The 14,500-nt window shown below is 40.2% G+C and overlaps 1 protein-coding gene and 1 non-coding gene across 5 annotated transcripts in view; one reads left to right on the plus strand and one right to left on the minus strand.

The window, feature by feature from the left end:
• Positions 1-14,500, minus strand: part of LOC102219342 (cell adhesion molecule 1-like) — a 388,017-nt gene that overhangs the window by 301,743 nt on the left and 71,774 nt on the right. The window lies entirely within an intron of this gene.
• trnad-guc lies at positions 879-950 on the plus strand. The gene has a single exon. It is a non-coding gene; the product is annotated as a tRNA-Asp (tRNA).

Consider the following 14,500-nt stretch of genomic DNA (forward strand, 5'->3'; position numbering starts at 1 on the left):
CCATCTTGGTCTCAGCAGTCTGTGGTCAGATTTATCAGCAATAAATGTTTCAGATTTAAACCAAGTCACTGAAATGCTGCCTGGTAGTAGTGGACGATATGTAGATCTGAATAATTTGTAGTATTTATTGTGATAATAAAGGTGACAATAAAAACTATAACTTACTCTCAGTCTCTTTTAGGCAGCTGTGGTTTAGAGCGTCGTCACTGCAGCTAAAACCCCACAGACAAAAATGACTGACCCATTTTTAAACAGGTTTCTTCAGGACACCAGTTAAATTAAAATGTTTAATTTAATATGATACTGAGATACTAATGATGAAATTTTATTCAGGACAACAACAAATAATATAAATGCTTGCTCCTACTCTCTAGACTTCCTAAACCGACAGAAACTCCACCAACATCTCCTTGATGACCACTCTAGGACGTCACAAAAACCCAAGCACCAATGGTGGAACCCTATAGAAAGACATGCATCCTGTTACATCTGGCCTTAAACTAACATTTCAGAAAAATTACATTTTACTGACACCTGGGAGACTTGATGTAGCTCATGGTTGGACCAGAATTCATAGATCCAGCAGTTTGCAACATTAAATTTAAAATCGCTTTGGTTTAGGACAGAGATCCGAAGCTCATCACCTCTGAACCGCTCACAAAAAAAAAACAACTAACAAACATAAAAACTAAATGATATAATAGTGGCTTAGTCAAAGTTTGAGCTTACATCTGACTGAGATACAGCAGCATGATCTTAAGCAGTTATCACAACCTTTGGCAGTTAAAGGTTGGTTTGGACAGTTTTCTGCCCTTAATAAATGCATTTTATATGATCCAAATAATTAAAACACAATCTAGTTCTTATTTTCCTCGTTCTCCTCGTTAGTACAGTGGTGAGTATCCCCGCCTGTCACGCGGGAGACCGGGGTTCGATTCCCCGACGGGGAGTGAAGTTTGTTTCAGGTCCCTCTTGAAAATGAGATCTAGATCTCAACGGGGTTTACCTGATTAAATAAAGGAATATTATTATAAATATATTATTATTTGTATTTGGAGATAAGCAGTCAGCATTGATTTTTCCTCTGACTGGTTGGTAACAGCTGCAGTACACATTCTCATGCCGTTAAGGTAACATGTTTCTTTATATGACATATAGGTCACTATGAGCTGATGTTGAACACTGTGTAGCCATCAATCGCGCGCCGACGACCTGCACCAACATCCTGAGGTCTGCAGCTGGAGAATCTTCAGTCAACACAGCTCACTTAGGCTGAAATCACATTTTTCAGCTTCAACAGGGAGCTGTGGACCCAGGGCTACCGGCTGTACTTCCACAGCAGACGTCTCACCCACTCCATCATCTGGGAGGTCTATCTGGGCCCTCAGGGGCCGTGCTGTCACCCTGTCACAGTGAACACAGCGAGCCATTCAGCCGCCGCACACAGGACAAATGGGGAGCCGGAGCCAAGAGGAGGACAAAGAATCATTCACCTCAAGATGAATCACTGACTTCTGAGAAAAATCTGGGTTTTATCCACAATGTGCTGCTGTTAGGTCGGACCGCGATTCCCAGGATGACCAGGCGATGAGGGTTACCGCCATTGGGACAGAAAGGAAGGAAGGGGCAACTGCTGGTGCTGAGGTTTTGGTCTGAGTCACACAGTGAGTCCCCGGTAGCGGCGTTTACCCTCGGCCCGCCTCGGCCACCACACCATCCCCCAGCGAAGCCCCATTCTGGAGTCGAGAAGAAGGCAGCTCCACTGATCTGAGAAAGCTCTGTTCTGAAGCAGAGACAATTGCAGCCGCGTTGCATCAGTTGGATGCCGGGTCCGCCGGAGCGTTGCTGGAGAATTCATCATCCCCAAAGCCCAAATAAAGGACCTCAAAAGTTAAAGCCCAAACAATGCTCCACGAAGCGATTGATCTGCGCGGCGTAAACAACGTTTCTGAAAAGAAGCCGGGCTAATTGTCATTCCAGAAACACAGAACCGACCCGCTTCTCCTCGTTCCCTCCACAGTCAGAGAAGTGACTTAGCTAAAACACATTTCACTGGATTAATCTGGTCCGCCTGGAAGGAGGTGATAAAAACGCACTTCAGGCCAGCATCGGCTGGAAGGAAGACGAGGCGGAGGGCGGGGTGGGCCAATCACACGGAGCGAGAACTGCATCAGAGACAATGGGATGATTATTATTTATTGTCCGCTGCCAAGGTCGGAGTTCTGTGAAAGTTGGGAGAACTCAAACAGAACAATGTCCTCGCCTCTTAATGAGTGCCTGACCTGAAAAGGTAGCCTTAAAAGAGACAAAAAAAAAACAACGTGGAAGGCAGCAAGGTCGAAGACAAAAACCTGTCAGCGACCCAAATGAATAAAGGCGCTGATAAAGAACAATGATTAATTGGGTTTTGTGCATCAATGCAAGGCAAGGACAAACCAACAACCCAGTGATCAGCACACTGTCACCTTAACATTTAGCCCTCGTTGCTGCATGTTAAACCAATAACAGAGCTCATTACAACCTTGGAGGAGAGGTTAGGAGACGCTGCGGTGATACAGACTGCAGGCCTGGTTGAGGGGCGAGCAGCAGCAGCTTCTGACAATCAGAGGCAAACAGAGCGCAGGGAGGAGAAGGAGTAGGAGGAATATTTTTAACCAGCTCGGCTGCTGATGAATCACCGCGGCACCCTGCATCTCCAGGGGGCATTCCCTGATGGGCGGGGTGAGAGGTGTGTGTTTCAGGATGGAGCACGGGAAGTCTCACTTACCTAGAGAGGGAGAGAGAGAAAAACAGAGAAAAACAACTTCAGTTCAAAACATGCAAGATGATACAGGCACAACAAAGCTGGAGGACACATGAAGAGAAAATAATATGCAACGACACTGCATTAACCAAAGGATTGAGCCTCAACAGCAGAACCGTCTAAAGAAACTAAAAGGCCTGTCACGATAAATCATGCTGGAGGATAAATTGTCGCATTCATCTGACCTGACACAGAAATGACTGCGATAAAAGATAATATTGTTATTTCGAGACCTTTTCAACTAATATAATAATGGCTTATTAATGCAGGTATGCCCACTCAAAGATTTAACAATTTAAAAAAAACTAATATTTAAAACATCTTAAAAAATAAACAAAACTGAACTAACAATAACTAAAATGGATTATGAAGACCAAAATGAAGTTTAAAAACGAAAAGATCATTTAGCTTAGACAGGAAAAACAGGCAAACGTGGCAGATAGTGCAAATGACGTTATACTTGGTGTCAAACATTTGCAGCGTTTGTCAAAATGATTTTCAACATTAAAACAACTGTTTTGGCCTTCTGCCATTCAAGAATATGATCCGTTAGAAAATAAATCAGCTGACAGAGCACCGCATCGTCTTCCACTGGCACTGGATTCACAAAGCAGACAGCAGCAATATGCTGAGGCAGAGGCCATGAGTGCTACAGACATTTATGTTTTTGTTTTGGCGGCTCACAACCGCAATTTAAAAATATTATAATTCTGACAGTAGATTTTTTTTTACATTTTTAGTTTTATCAGAAAACAAACAAATCCACTAAAAGTTGACAGTTTTTATTCTTTCACTGATTGCATTTGTTACTTTAAACCTTATTTCATGGTGAAAGAACAAGAAACTCATCCCATTTTACCAGCAAGCACTCATTAAACTTCATGTTTCCATGGCTACGCCCTCTTTTATTGAACTTTAAACGATTTGGGCCTGCATGTTAAAAAGTTTTGACACCACCGCTGAAAACTGTACAAAAAAAAAATTCCCGTGTGACTGGAGGAATTATGTTTTAACTCTAATAAGAGATTGTAATGATATTTCCCATTAACCTACTCACTTAGGGATTTAAAAAAGTTGGTTAAATTATGGCACAGTTTATAACAGTCTGGGCTTACAGAGTTGAAAACTACTGTTCTATGCACATGTGCCAACTTGGTATTGTATCAGAAATGTATACCTTGTTAAATGTTTGCATAAAAGAGTTTGGTAGCTGTGAACTCATTCTGCATCTTCATTGCAGAATTGTGTATAATAATATTCTCTGCATGTTTAAAATCTGTTGGAACACCCAATCATACATTTTGTATTCCTTATTTTAAAATAAAGACAGAACGATTTTAAACTTCTATCTGTCCGATTAGAGAAATCATTTGCAATTCCAGAAAAATTCACGTTAGTAGCAGGTTACTTTTCCTCACTTTCTTCTCCTGCGCCAAAACGACCACACCTTTCAGCAGACGGTATTTTTTGTAACACAGAGTCTGCGTAACCCAAAACAGCTCCGGTCTTTGAGAAGCTATTCGCTCTAACATTAATTTACACGAATGTGTGTTTTCTCTTAGTGAAAACAAATTTAAGCATCAATCTGCCTCTGAAATAAAGCCAGAATTCAATTGTTGATTTATGAGAGATTCCAATTCCATGCTTACAAATTAATAACCACCTACTTTTACTTACAGGAGATCAAAGCTGCAGTAAAATAACCAGATTTCAGCAAATGTCAGTCCAAGCAGGAAAACAAACATCCAGCATGACGAAAAAGAACAACGTGAAGAATTAATCCCAACGCAATGCATCCAGTAGAATAAAGAGCGGCTTGATTAAATGCCATAAAAAAACTGCACTGTTATCTGTGCAAAAACAAATATTGCACATGACTGAGGGGGGAAAGCAGGTTATGAAATGTACAGCTGCCAGTCGCAGGATTAGGCTGCAGCTTTCATTTCAAGTCTGATGAATTTGTGTGTTGTTGGATCTGCTGGTGGCATTGCAGGTTGAGCTCCAGATCATTCAGTCATCCTCAGTTACTGGACTTCTTCATTCTCCTACTTCTCATAACCTTTGAGGCTTGATCTAGCATTATGAGTTTGGAGAAGAAAATCTGAATGGAAAAGATGGATTACATACAAGACTTGATGTTTTCTGTGGTAAGAACTTCTGCTAGTATCACAGATCAGAAATTAAATGACCGTTAAGATGAAATCTTCCAACACATTAGACTATATTTGCTATTACATGATGTGTTTACAGAGAAACAACACTGGGATTTTTACAGTTTGATGCATTTAACGAACAGGTAAGAGTTTTTTGTGTCTCACCTTTAGCCTAAACAAACACTCAGGCATTGTGATCAGCCTAAATAACAGACTATAAACACAGTTATGAGGAAACATCAAACAGTGGTTCCCTGGTACTTACAAAGGATAGGGACCACAAAAACCAGTGAATGTCTGACCCTCTCTCTAACAATATGTTAAACACCAAACAAGTCTTCATATACATTAAAACAGCTCTACAGCAGAAGCTAACATCCATGGATTTGTCTCCAGTTTTGGAGGAAAAGCCAATCAGGAAAAAGGGAAATGAATAGCATTGATGACTCCAGCCAATAGTGTGTCATCTAGCATTGCATCGAAGTGTTTCAGGTTCCAAAACTTAATTTTCTTTGGAATATTCCTGGTATGCTTCAAGAAATATAAAATTTTTTCCACAAATAATTTTCAGTTTAATTCCTCAGTCTAGGCAGGGATCCATTGAATGTTTAAGGCTCGGTTCACATGGCAGGGATCGGTGCTAAATTGTAATTTTTTGCCGTAAATTGACTTTTTTCGCGTGGTCGTTCATATTGCTAATTAAACGCGACCGCAATCAGACTTGCAAGAGCGAGTCACAGAATAACAGCTTAGACGTCGCACAGCAGCTCATTTTACAAAAATAATAATGGCCACCGCTGTCTATGGATCAACTTTAAAGTTCAGTCAGTAACCGGAGCCGACCGGATTGTCACAAGATATTAAGAAAAGGGATAAAAACCAGAACAACAGCCATGGCCTCCTGGAGAGAGATTTGGACTCAATCAGAGCAGGAGTGGTGGGGTTGGGGTGTGATGCCTTCACTGACTCAGACTGTTTACATCGTTTACACCCAGATTTACCATCTGGCTTCATCTGGTGCAGAATTAGGACACAGGTCTCATCTTGAAGTAAAAGTCAGATAAAATGTGACATGACTGTTCAGGCTGCAGACGCTTTGAAAACTATTGGTTATGATTTAGTTCCACGAATGGAAGCGACACAAATCTGATTTTTGGGGGTGAAAAGATTAGAATTGGTGGAGAAAAAGTGAGACACGCGTTGCACATGGGCCAAAAAGAAAACCATATTTATGTGGCATTCGGCTGCTGTGTGAAAGTATCTAATCAAAGTTTCCCTCAGTCTGTGAGGCTTGAATGAGAGAGGAGGAACTGCAGCTTATTTACAGTAAACCGAGTCTCTGAGGAGAACTTAAGACTTCCCTACAGTAGTTCAGCTTCTTTAGATAAACAAGTGGTTGATAGTTGGCCAAACAACATAAGAGCCAGTGGTGGTGATCAAGGTAAAAAAAAAGAAGGAGAAAAGGTATAAAAACCGTTGTTGTTTAATGTCTATATTGCAACAAATTATATAAAGCTACCGTGTTATGCTGGGATATAAAGCATTGCACCAAAAAAGCAATCTAAACTGAAAGCCATTAACCTTTAACTCTGATGAAAAGCAACAGCAAACAAAAGCGATACGCAGCCTTTCATCCACATGGCTCCAGCTCTGCACCGAGCTGTGATTATGTCATCGCTCTTACACGCCGCTGTGGAAAACACGCCGCTGCAGGAACCAGAGCATTTACGCTCCGCCGGCACATCACACACACACTCCACAGGTCAACATCGCGCTTAAAGTAAAACCGTTTTATTTTTGCGAGGCAACGCTGACAGGCTTATCTGCTGCACACCCACCCAAAAACACTGATGGGGCTCAGGTGTAGCGCCGACAGTCACGCCGCTGGTTAAACGCCGTCAGCTGGGAAGCCGTTTTGCATAAAAATGACAACTAAATAACGTGCGCGGGTAATTGTTCTGCACCGCCGCGCTGACGGGGCTGCCCCCGCCGCCGGAGGTTCTGACATTCAGAACCACGATTACAGGGCTCGCAGAAACACAGAGGCCGCAGCAGATCAAGCCAAGATGGGAAATAAGCGAGCCGAGTGACCGGTTCACCGAAAACACAGGGAGCAAGCAAGACTTGAACTTCAAATAAATATTTTGTAGTTCCACTTAATTTAGTCGGGGGGGAAAAAATTGCTGTGTTAGGCCAAGAGGTGTGGAAAACTGACTTTAAAGGCCAAACAGAATCATATCCTTTAAACCTGAATATTTAAAGTACTAAATCAGAGGTAATCGTCGTAGTGACAAATATTTAAGTTAGGGATGTGAAAGATTTACCCAAGACTTGAGAGGCATGGCTGGTGGTGTCCTGGGAATAATGTTTTGTCAACTGTGGTTAGAAAAACATGAACTGGTTATGATTAATGCTCACTAATATAAAGTAGGCCGTTCACAGCGTCACAACGCTGGTCAGAATAGGAGCAGAAACGAAATCTACATGAATGCTGCCAGAATTTTTTATTTCGTTTTCGGCAAAAGTATTCATTCACCACGATGGTCAGCCATAAACAGCCTGGACTCATCCCATAGCACTTCCATCGCCAGTTTGTTGGATCTCTGATTTCTCCTAACTTTCTCCTTCTCACTTAGAACAACATAAAACAGTACAACTTTCTCAATTCAAAGGGAAGCTAGAAACCTAGTTTTCATCACTTTTATCTTGGGTCCTCAACAAACGTCATGACTGTGAAAGATCTTTAGCAAACTCAACGGGAGAAAGTTGGACAACTCTTGGCATGTCCTTTAATGATGGAGTTACAAGAGAATAGCGTCGTTCTATAAGAGGGAGGGCAGAAAAACAACATAATCCATTTGGTAGGGACGTGCAGTTTCAGTTGAAACCAATTATTAAAAATGTCAAAAAAAGATGCACCGATCTGTCGCTTTGATGTGAAACTTGAGCTCTTCTAAGGTGTAAAGATTTCAAAGTGTACTGGACGCGAGTCGCAGCAGTTACTTTGAGTTTGTCCTGAACTGGAGCAGAGAAAGTGATGACAGAGGTAACGGTGAAGAAAACCCCACAACCTAAGCCTCATGTCTCAGCTCGCTTTGACAGAAATACAATCCATCTAATTCAAGCAAGCGTAAAACATGGTTAATCGGTTGTGTGACCATCTATCATGCTGCCAGCCTCATGACTTGGATTTGGGACAGCGGAGACCTGATCCGAGGGAAGGCTGCGGTTTGCCAAGAGTCGTTGAAGGGCGTGTGAATATTTTCAGTTTTTAGCTTCTGACAGACGCGTCTTTAAAAACAGCAGTTTGGGGTAAAAGTCAACAGGGGCTTGTTGCTCTGCCTCACACTGGTAAACGCTCGTACCAAAGCTGAACACGTGGTTGGAAAGTCAGAATTTCTTTTATCACGGTAAAGTGAATAAATGCGTCATGACAGCAACTCAAATGTATGTAAACGCCTGTCATCATGTGGATTTTTTAATTTTTTAATTAGTCGTATGCTTTGCAATCAATTCACTGTGGAAAAAAACCCCAACAAATATTAGAAATTCACTACAGTGTACACTAAAATAAGAATACAATAGAAAATTCAGCTACAATAAGAAAAAGCTGAGAAAATCTCACTGTCAGATGCTTTAAATACACAGGTTTCTACCCGGCTCCAGATCCTCCTCCTGTCCGACTGAAAACCAGCTAATCCTGAGAAGCAGACCAGTTTATATTTATACATCTATGCCTCGTTCTTTCAGCCCTCCCAAAAAGCTCTGGGACGCGCATAAGGGCAGGAGCACAGGCTGATGGGTAAATTGGCAGGGATGGTTCCTGGGCTGGCGTCCCTCCTCACCACAGCATCACAGTGAAAACCAGAGCAGCATTGTTGTGGGAGGCCACACCAATCTACCTTCACATCTTCCCTTTCAGGAAATTCAGGCATTTTTTTCCCCCCATTCTCGCTACAGAAATCCCAACAGGTGGACAATAATCAATCTGCCATCATCAGGGTGTTAGCAGCTGCAGAAATACATGATCCTTTTCACAATGTCCTCATTTCTTGTTTTGAATTTAGCTAAAATATCAAAATCTGCCAAATTCTAACCTGGATCAGCAGTAAAGCTGAGCTGGAAAATGGAAAAGCTATTGCTAGATGCTTTTTAGAGTCTAGCAGATGAAAAAAAAATGGCTCGAGACGATTGTCATGGACCATTTTCTTTCACCATAAAATTCAGTCGACTGGATTGAGATCCTTCCCGATTGTGGGATGCATCATTGAGTTGTTATAGGAAGGTTTTAATGTTGCATTTCTCTACGGAGCATGCACTGGACGCATTAGAATCCGGACAAATGACTTCACCGACATCAAACCAAATCAACTGATGCCATCGGTTCTGGTTATTTACCTGACATGCAGGCTTATAATTAATGACTGTGAAAGCTTGTATCAGGCCGTAAAATCAGAGTATTTTTACTGGACCTTCAACGTTAAGATCCCAACGTTTAGTTTACTGGAGATATGAGAGCCTGAGTTTCATCCATTTAACAGCATCTTCTCTCTTTGGTCGACTAACCTGCGTTTGATTTCTGACGCTTTGACATCTGCCTCTGTTAACAACCTTCCCGTTTTGTTTGTGCGCGCTGTAAATCTACAGACAGCTGAAGGAGAAAAAAATCTTTTGCCACATTTCATGTTGAACGACCTTTCTGAAGGAAATCCATCAATCTCTGCACTGAGCTGACTGAAACAGGGCTTTTCCAGGACATGTTTACTCCCAGAGAGGTAAGATTTGGAGGAAAATAATATAGTTCAGGATCATTTGGATACTTGGATGTGTGCAGATATAACTGCAGGTTATTGAATTACTGGATATCTTTCCCTTAGATTATTGAGTGAAGCAGAACAATTTACTTGAGAGGAAATAAATGGCTCGTTAACAACCTTGTGAAGTGATGAGCAATAGACTAAATTTCATCTCAAATTTGTGGTATTTATCGCAATAATGATAAAAGTGACTGTTAAAATATTTACAACTCCTTTGCAGACTTTTTAGGCGGCTGCATAGCTGTTACTGCATGGCACATCAATCAGAGCCCCATAAACACAAATAGTGCTATTTAAAAAAATAAATAAATAAAAAATGACCAATTTTAACATAGACTTCTTCAATGTGCCAAGTTTATTAGGTGAGATTTTTGTTACCAAGCGGCACACACCAACTCTTTTTATTCACATTTTCAAATGTATTAATATTTCCTAATGCAGTCATGGAACCAAAAGTGAAGAAAATTGCAACAATTTTAACCCTACTAATCATAATCCTCTCCACTTCTGCTAAACAACTGATTTCTAGTTGTATCTTTATTGATTATGAATCATAACTATAAAGAGCTTTAAGCTCAGCACTTGTATTTATGGCAGTATTTGGGTACTCAAAAAAAAAAAAAACCAGACAACAACGGATTTCTAAACATAACTTAATAGTGGTCAACAGAAATGCTAGGTCTCTCTGGCTAGCTGCTGATTATTAATGATGCTAGTTGAAACTAGTTAGTTTTCTGTGACCGAGTAGCGATCATGTTAGCTGCCACTGGGTAGCCCGTAGTTGCTTGCAATAGTACCTGTGACCAGCTAGTCATTGTTTGCAAATAATATTAGCGATGACTGGATAGCTGTTGGCTGCTAACAAAATTCAAGTGGCCAGACGGTCGCTAACGGTGCTACCTGTGACTGGCTAGCTGTTGGTCGCTAACGATGCTAGCTCTTTGTTTCTCCTTTGAGGCGCTAAACTTGAGAGCTTTGTGAAAGTTTTCTAATGATTCTGGGCAGAACTTTATAACCTTGATTCTCTCAATCTTGACGTAAACTCAAACAAAATTATTTGGCAGAGAAGTTCTTTAAAGTTTGAGAATTGGGAAATTTTCTATCTTTTTTCTATGTAAAATCACAAAATGTGAATATTTTTCCTTTTTGTAATAGACAAGCAAAAAATGAAAAGGAATGCAATGGACTTGAGCCAAGCTGATTTTTTTTTAAATTGAGAAATGACACATTGATCAGCATTTTGTAATAGTGTATGACAAATTTAATGAACATTTCAGAAAAAGATTCCAAGATAACCATAATCTTGAATTAATATGTTGAAACAAGTGCAAACACCAAGTCTTATTTTGTAAATTTTAAACCATAATTCTCGCATGGGCACAACATTCCCCATCAGTCTGCAATCTTCAGACGGACCAACATCTCTCACTTTGTCTTCTGTCTCGTGTAACCTCTAAAGAGTGTGTGCCACTTGAAAAGCTGTCAAAAAAGAAACCCTCATATATATGCAAATATGTAATAAATACAATCTGCTGTGCTGAGGGTGAGGCTTAAATAAACCATGTAGAGCAGAAGAAGGACGGATGGAAAGCCTGAACAGGCCTCCCTGAACTGCTGCAGCTGTTGGCAGCGAGCTCTCGGTCCGTCTTCACCTACCATGCCCATGTTGTCCCTGTCAGTTGGACGGCCAATCATTGGATTTGGCTTATTTCTCAACAGATGGGATGGTATCCTTGCCAGTTTTTTTAGTCATGCCCCTGTAACCTCTTGGAGCTCCCTATGTGGAAGCCCGTCTGCTGACTCCCGCTGTGGTCCTCTGCAAGGGTCACGCAGGGTTAGTCTGCATGGACGGAGGAAGGAATACTGAAGTCTGGACTGCTCATGTAGAGCCCGTCATCCAGTCTCCAGACTGCAAAGCTGTTAAATCGTATTCAGACTCGCTAAAAAGGCACAACACGGTGTTAGAACGACGTGTGGATAGCAGCGTTTTCTCTAAGCGAAGTAAGATTTTACTGCTTCGGTTTTATGAGGAGAAGAGCTTCAGACGTAAGCCGCCAGTGCACAGCCGTTTGTCTTCTCCAGGACTGCATCGGTTGTTTTTATGTTTCAGAGGATTAAACAAGGATCTATATAATTTTTATTACTGTACACAGATTTTTAGCTTCGTATAAATGTCTGTTCAGCATAAACATATAGAAGCAGCAAGGATTACAGCGCTGCTTGAGATAATCCAAAACACAGCGTTAGCCTTTCAGTATCAGTCATGGTTCACACTCATTTATGTTTAAACATTTATTTAATATTATAAAGATGACGTTGGGGGATTTTTATCCTTAAGCATGTTGGAAGACACTTTCTGAGCTTATTAATGTTCTGCTACAGAATTAAATCATTTCCATCTTCATAAAGTAATCCAACACTTTAAAATGAGAATGCTAAGCAGTGAGGAAAAGTCTGGACGTTCAACTATTTTTTTCAGGTCTGGATAAACATGTAACAATTAGTGGTGGGACTCTATTAAAAGTGTGTCATGTTAATTGCAGAGTCTAATTAATTAATTGAAATTAAACACCTTTTAATTGAGAACAATGTAATGACAAGATAAACAGCTTCAATTCAAAACCTTTTGCAGCTAAATCATTGAATAAATAGACATATGACCCCAACAACAAAAATATTTATTTTTAATCTGTTATTTTGGTTATTCAACCATTCGATCGGTGCAAAGTGTGATCATTGAAAGGATAACCATTTACAACAGGATAGTTCAGGAGAAAAAAATAATTTTAAAAAATCCTGGGCTGTATAAAATGCTTCCTTACCAACTGAGTATTGACCAGTTTTCCATCCAGTTCTCTCTGTAACACAATTGCTTTATTAAAGGTTGTTTCACGGTATGAAAATAATGTTTCACCTTCCTCATTTCGCATTTTGGTTCACTGATGCACTCCATTAGTCTAACACAGAGCAGCTGTAATAAGTCTAATACCTCCGATGCAGAGCAAGCAAACTTAAAGAAGAGACAAAGCTTTTAAACTATTAAGAAGAAAGACAAACATGAAATGCTAAGTACTTCAGTCATAGCTAATTAGGTCAGCCACTTACAACATTGACACTAAACTCAATTTAATATACAGGCAGTGTTTAAAAACAGCCAAGACTCCCTGCAGAACACCTTCTAAAGAGAGAAACATCAATTGTTTCAGTAATCAGGGGGATTTATTGCCTCAGAAATATCTTATGTAAGAACTTTAAAGTCCAAACACTGGATGAGTTCTGCCTCTGATTTATTTAACGGGGCACTTCTGAGCATGAAGGTGCTGCTCTATTTCCATATTACTGGTTCCTGCTGTGCATGCTGCTGAGGCTCTCAGGTGCAATTCTCTGCAATACAACTGGAAGCAAGAACTTCACTAAATACAAACTCACAGCCAAGAGAATATAGGCTTCATAAGACTGGGGAACAAAAGAAAAACTAAACCAATAAGGCAAATCACTGTTGTGTTTTTTTAGGGGGGGGTTTGTAATTGTTTTGAGCTTGCATAAATCCCACTGTGATCCTGTTCAGTTGTTCTGTTTTTAAAGCTGCAGGTCTGTAAATGTATGGGTTTCCTCTGGTTCCCTCCCATAGTCCCAAAAAGATCCAAACTAAATGAGATACTTTAAAGCACAGCTGCTCCTTATTCTTGAAATGACAAATGTTGACCGAATTGTCCCAATAGCTTCACCAATGGGGACTGGGCAGGTGCTGAATGTACCTACAAATTACTTGTGTACAATTTGACTATTTGTGGATTGTTTTTCATAAAGCATGTCGAAATAAGAACATTCAGTTTGAGAAACACCTTGGAGCAATGCTGCTGGGCACACTGATTGTCTGGCATTTTGCAAACCAGCCAATCCGGAAGCTCTTCTGTGAAACATCCGACAAGTTTCCAAAAACGCAGCGCAAGTAGAGGAATCCGAGTATAAGGAGCCCGTCGTGCCAACGCCTCAATAAGACCCCAACGTCTCCTGATGACTGAGATAAGTGCTAGTGTTGAGGCTGAGATATGAATAGAACGGTTCGTATATCTGTAACCACCACGATTTATAATGAGTTGGCTCATGAACAAACTTATTCACATTCATTTCTTGGAAAAGTATTACTGATGCAATATGATCGGGCTTTAAAATGTCATTAAAAAAATAATTAAAACCACATTTATGTGACAATTGACAAAATCATTGAACACATTTTGAATCGTTTCGTCTTGAACAACATGCAGGTTAATACCGAGAGTTCTGGCTACGAGTCAGAAAATAAATGTCCTGAAGTTCAGCATTTGTTGACCAAAGTTTTTCATTTAAATAGGATCTACAACATGATCGTTGTTTGAAATGTAATAATTGATATGAACAGAAACAGTTTGTGATTGTTTATTAGATTGTGCCACATTGTTACATTATCATTTCTAAAAAAAAGAGCTACCATCATATTTTGTAGCAATTGGCCCAAAATCTAATAATATTGCAGCAGAAAGTATTTCAAAATGTGTTCATGGATTTCATTACATTTTGTATTGGTTACATGATGCAGTTTTAGTGATGTTTAATTTCATTTTGAAGCCAGATTTTATTATATTATCGCATACTGCGGTGAACTCAATTGCAAAATTTTGTTTTATTGACGTTTGCAGAACATCAACAATTTTGTACACATTTGTCATGGAAACACAGCTGGTGAA

The sequence above is a fragment of the Xiphophorus maculatus genome, chromosome 11 (assembly GCF_002775205.1).
Source record: "Xiphophorus maculatus strain JP 163 A chromosome 11, X_maculatus-5.0-male, whole genome shotgun sequence".
Taxonomy (NCBI): Eukaryota; Metazoa; Chordata; class Actinopteri; order Cyprinodontiformes; family Poeciliidae; genus Xiphophorus; species Xiphophorus maculatus.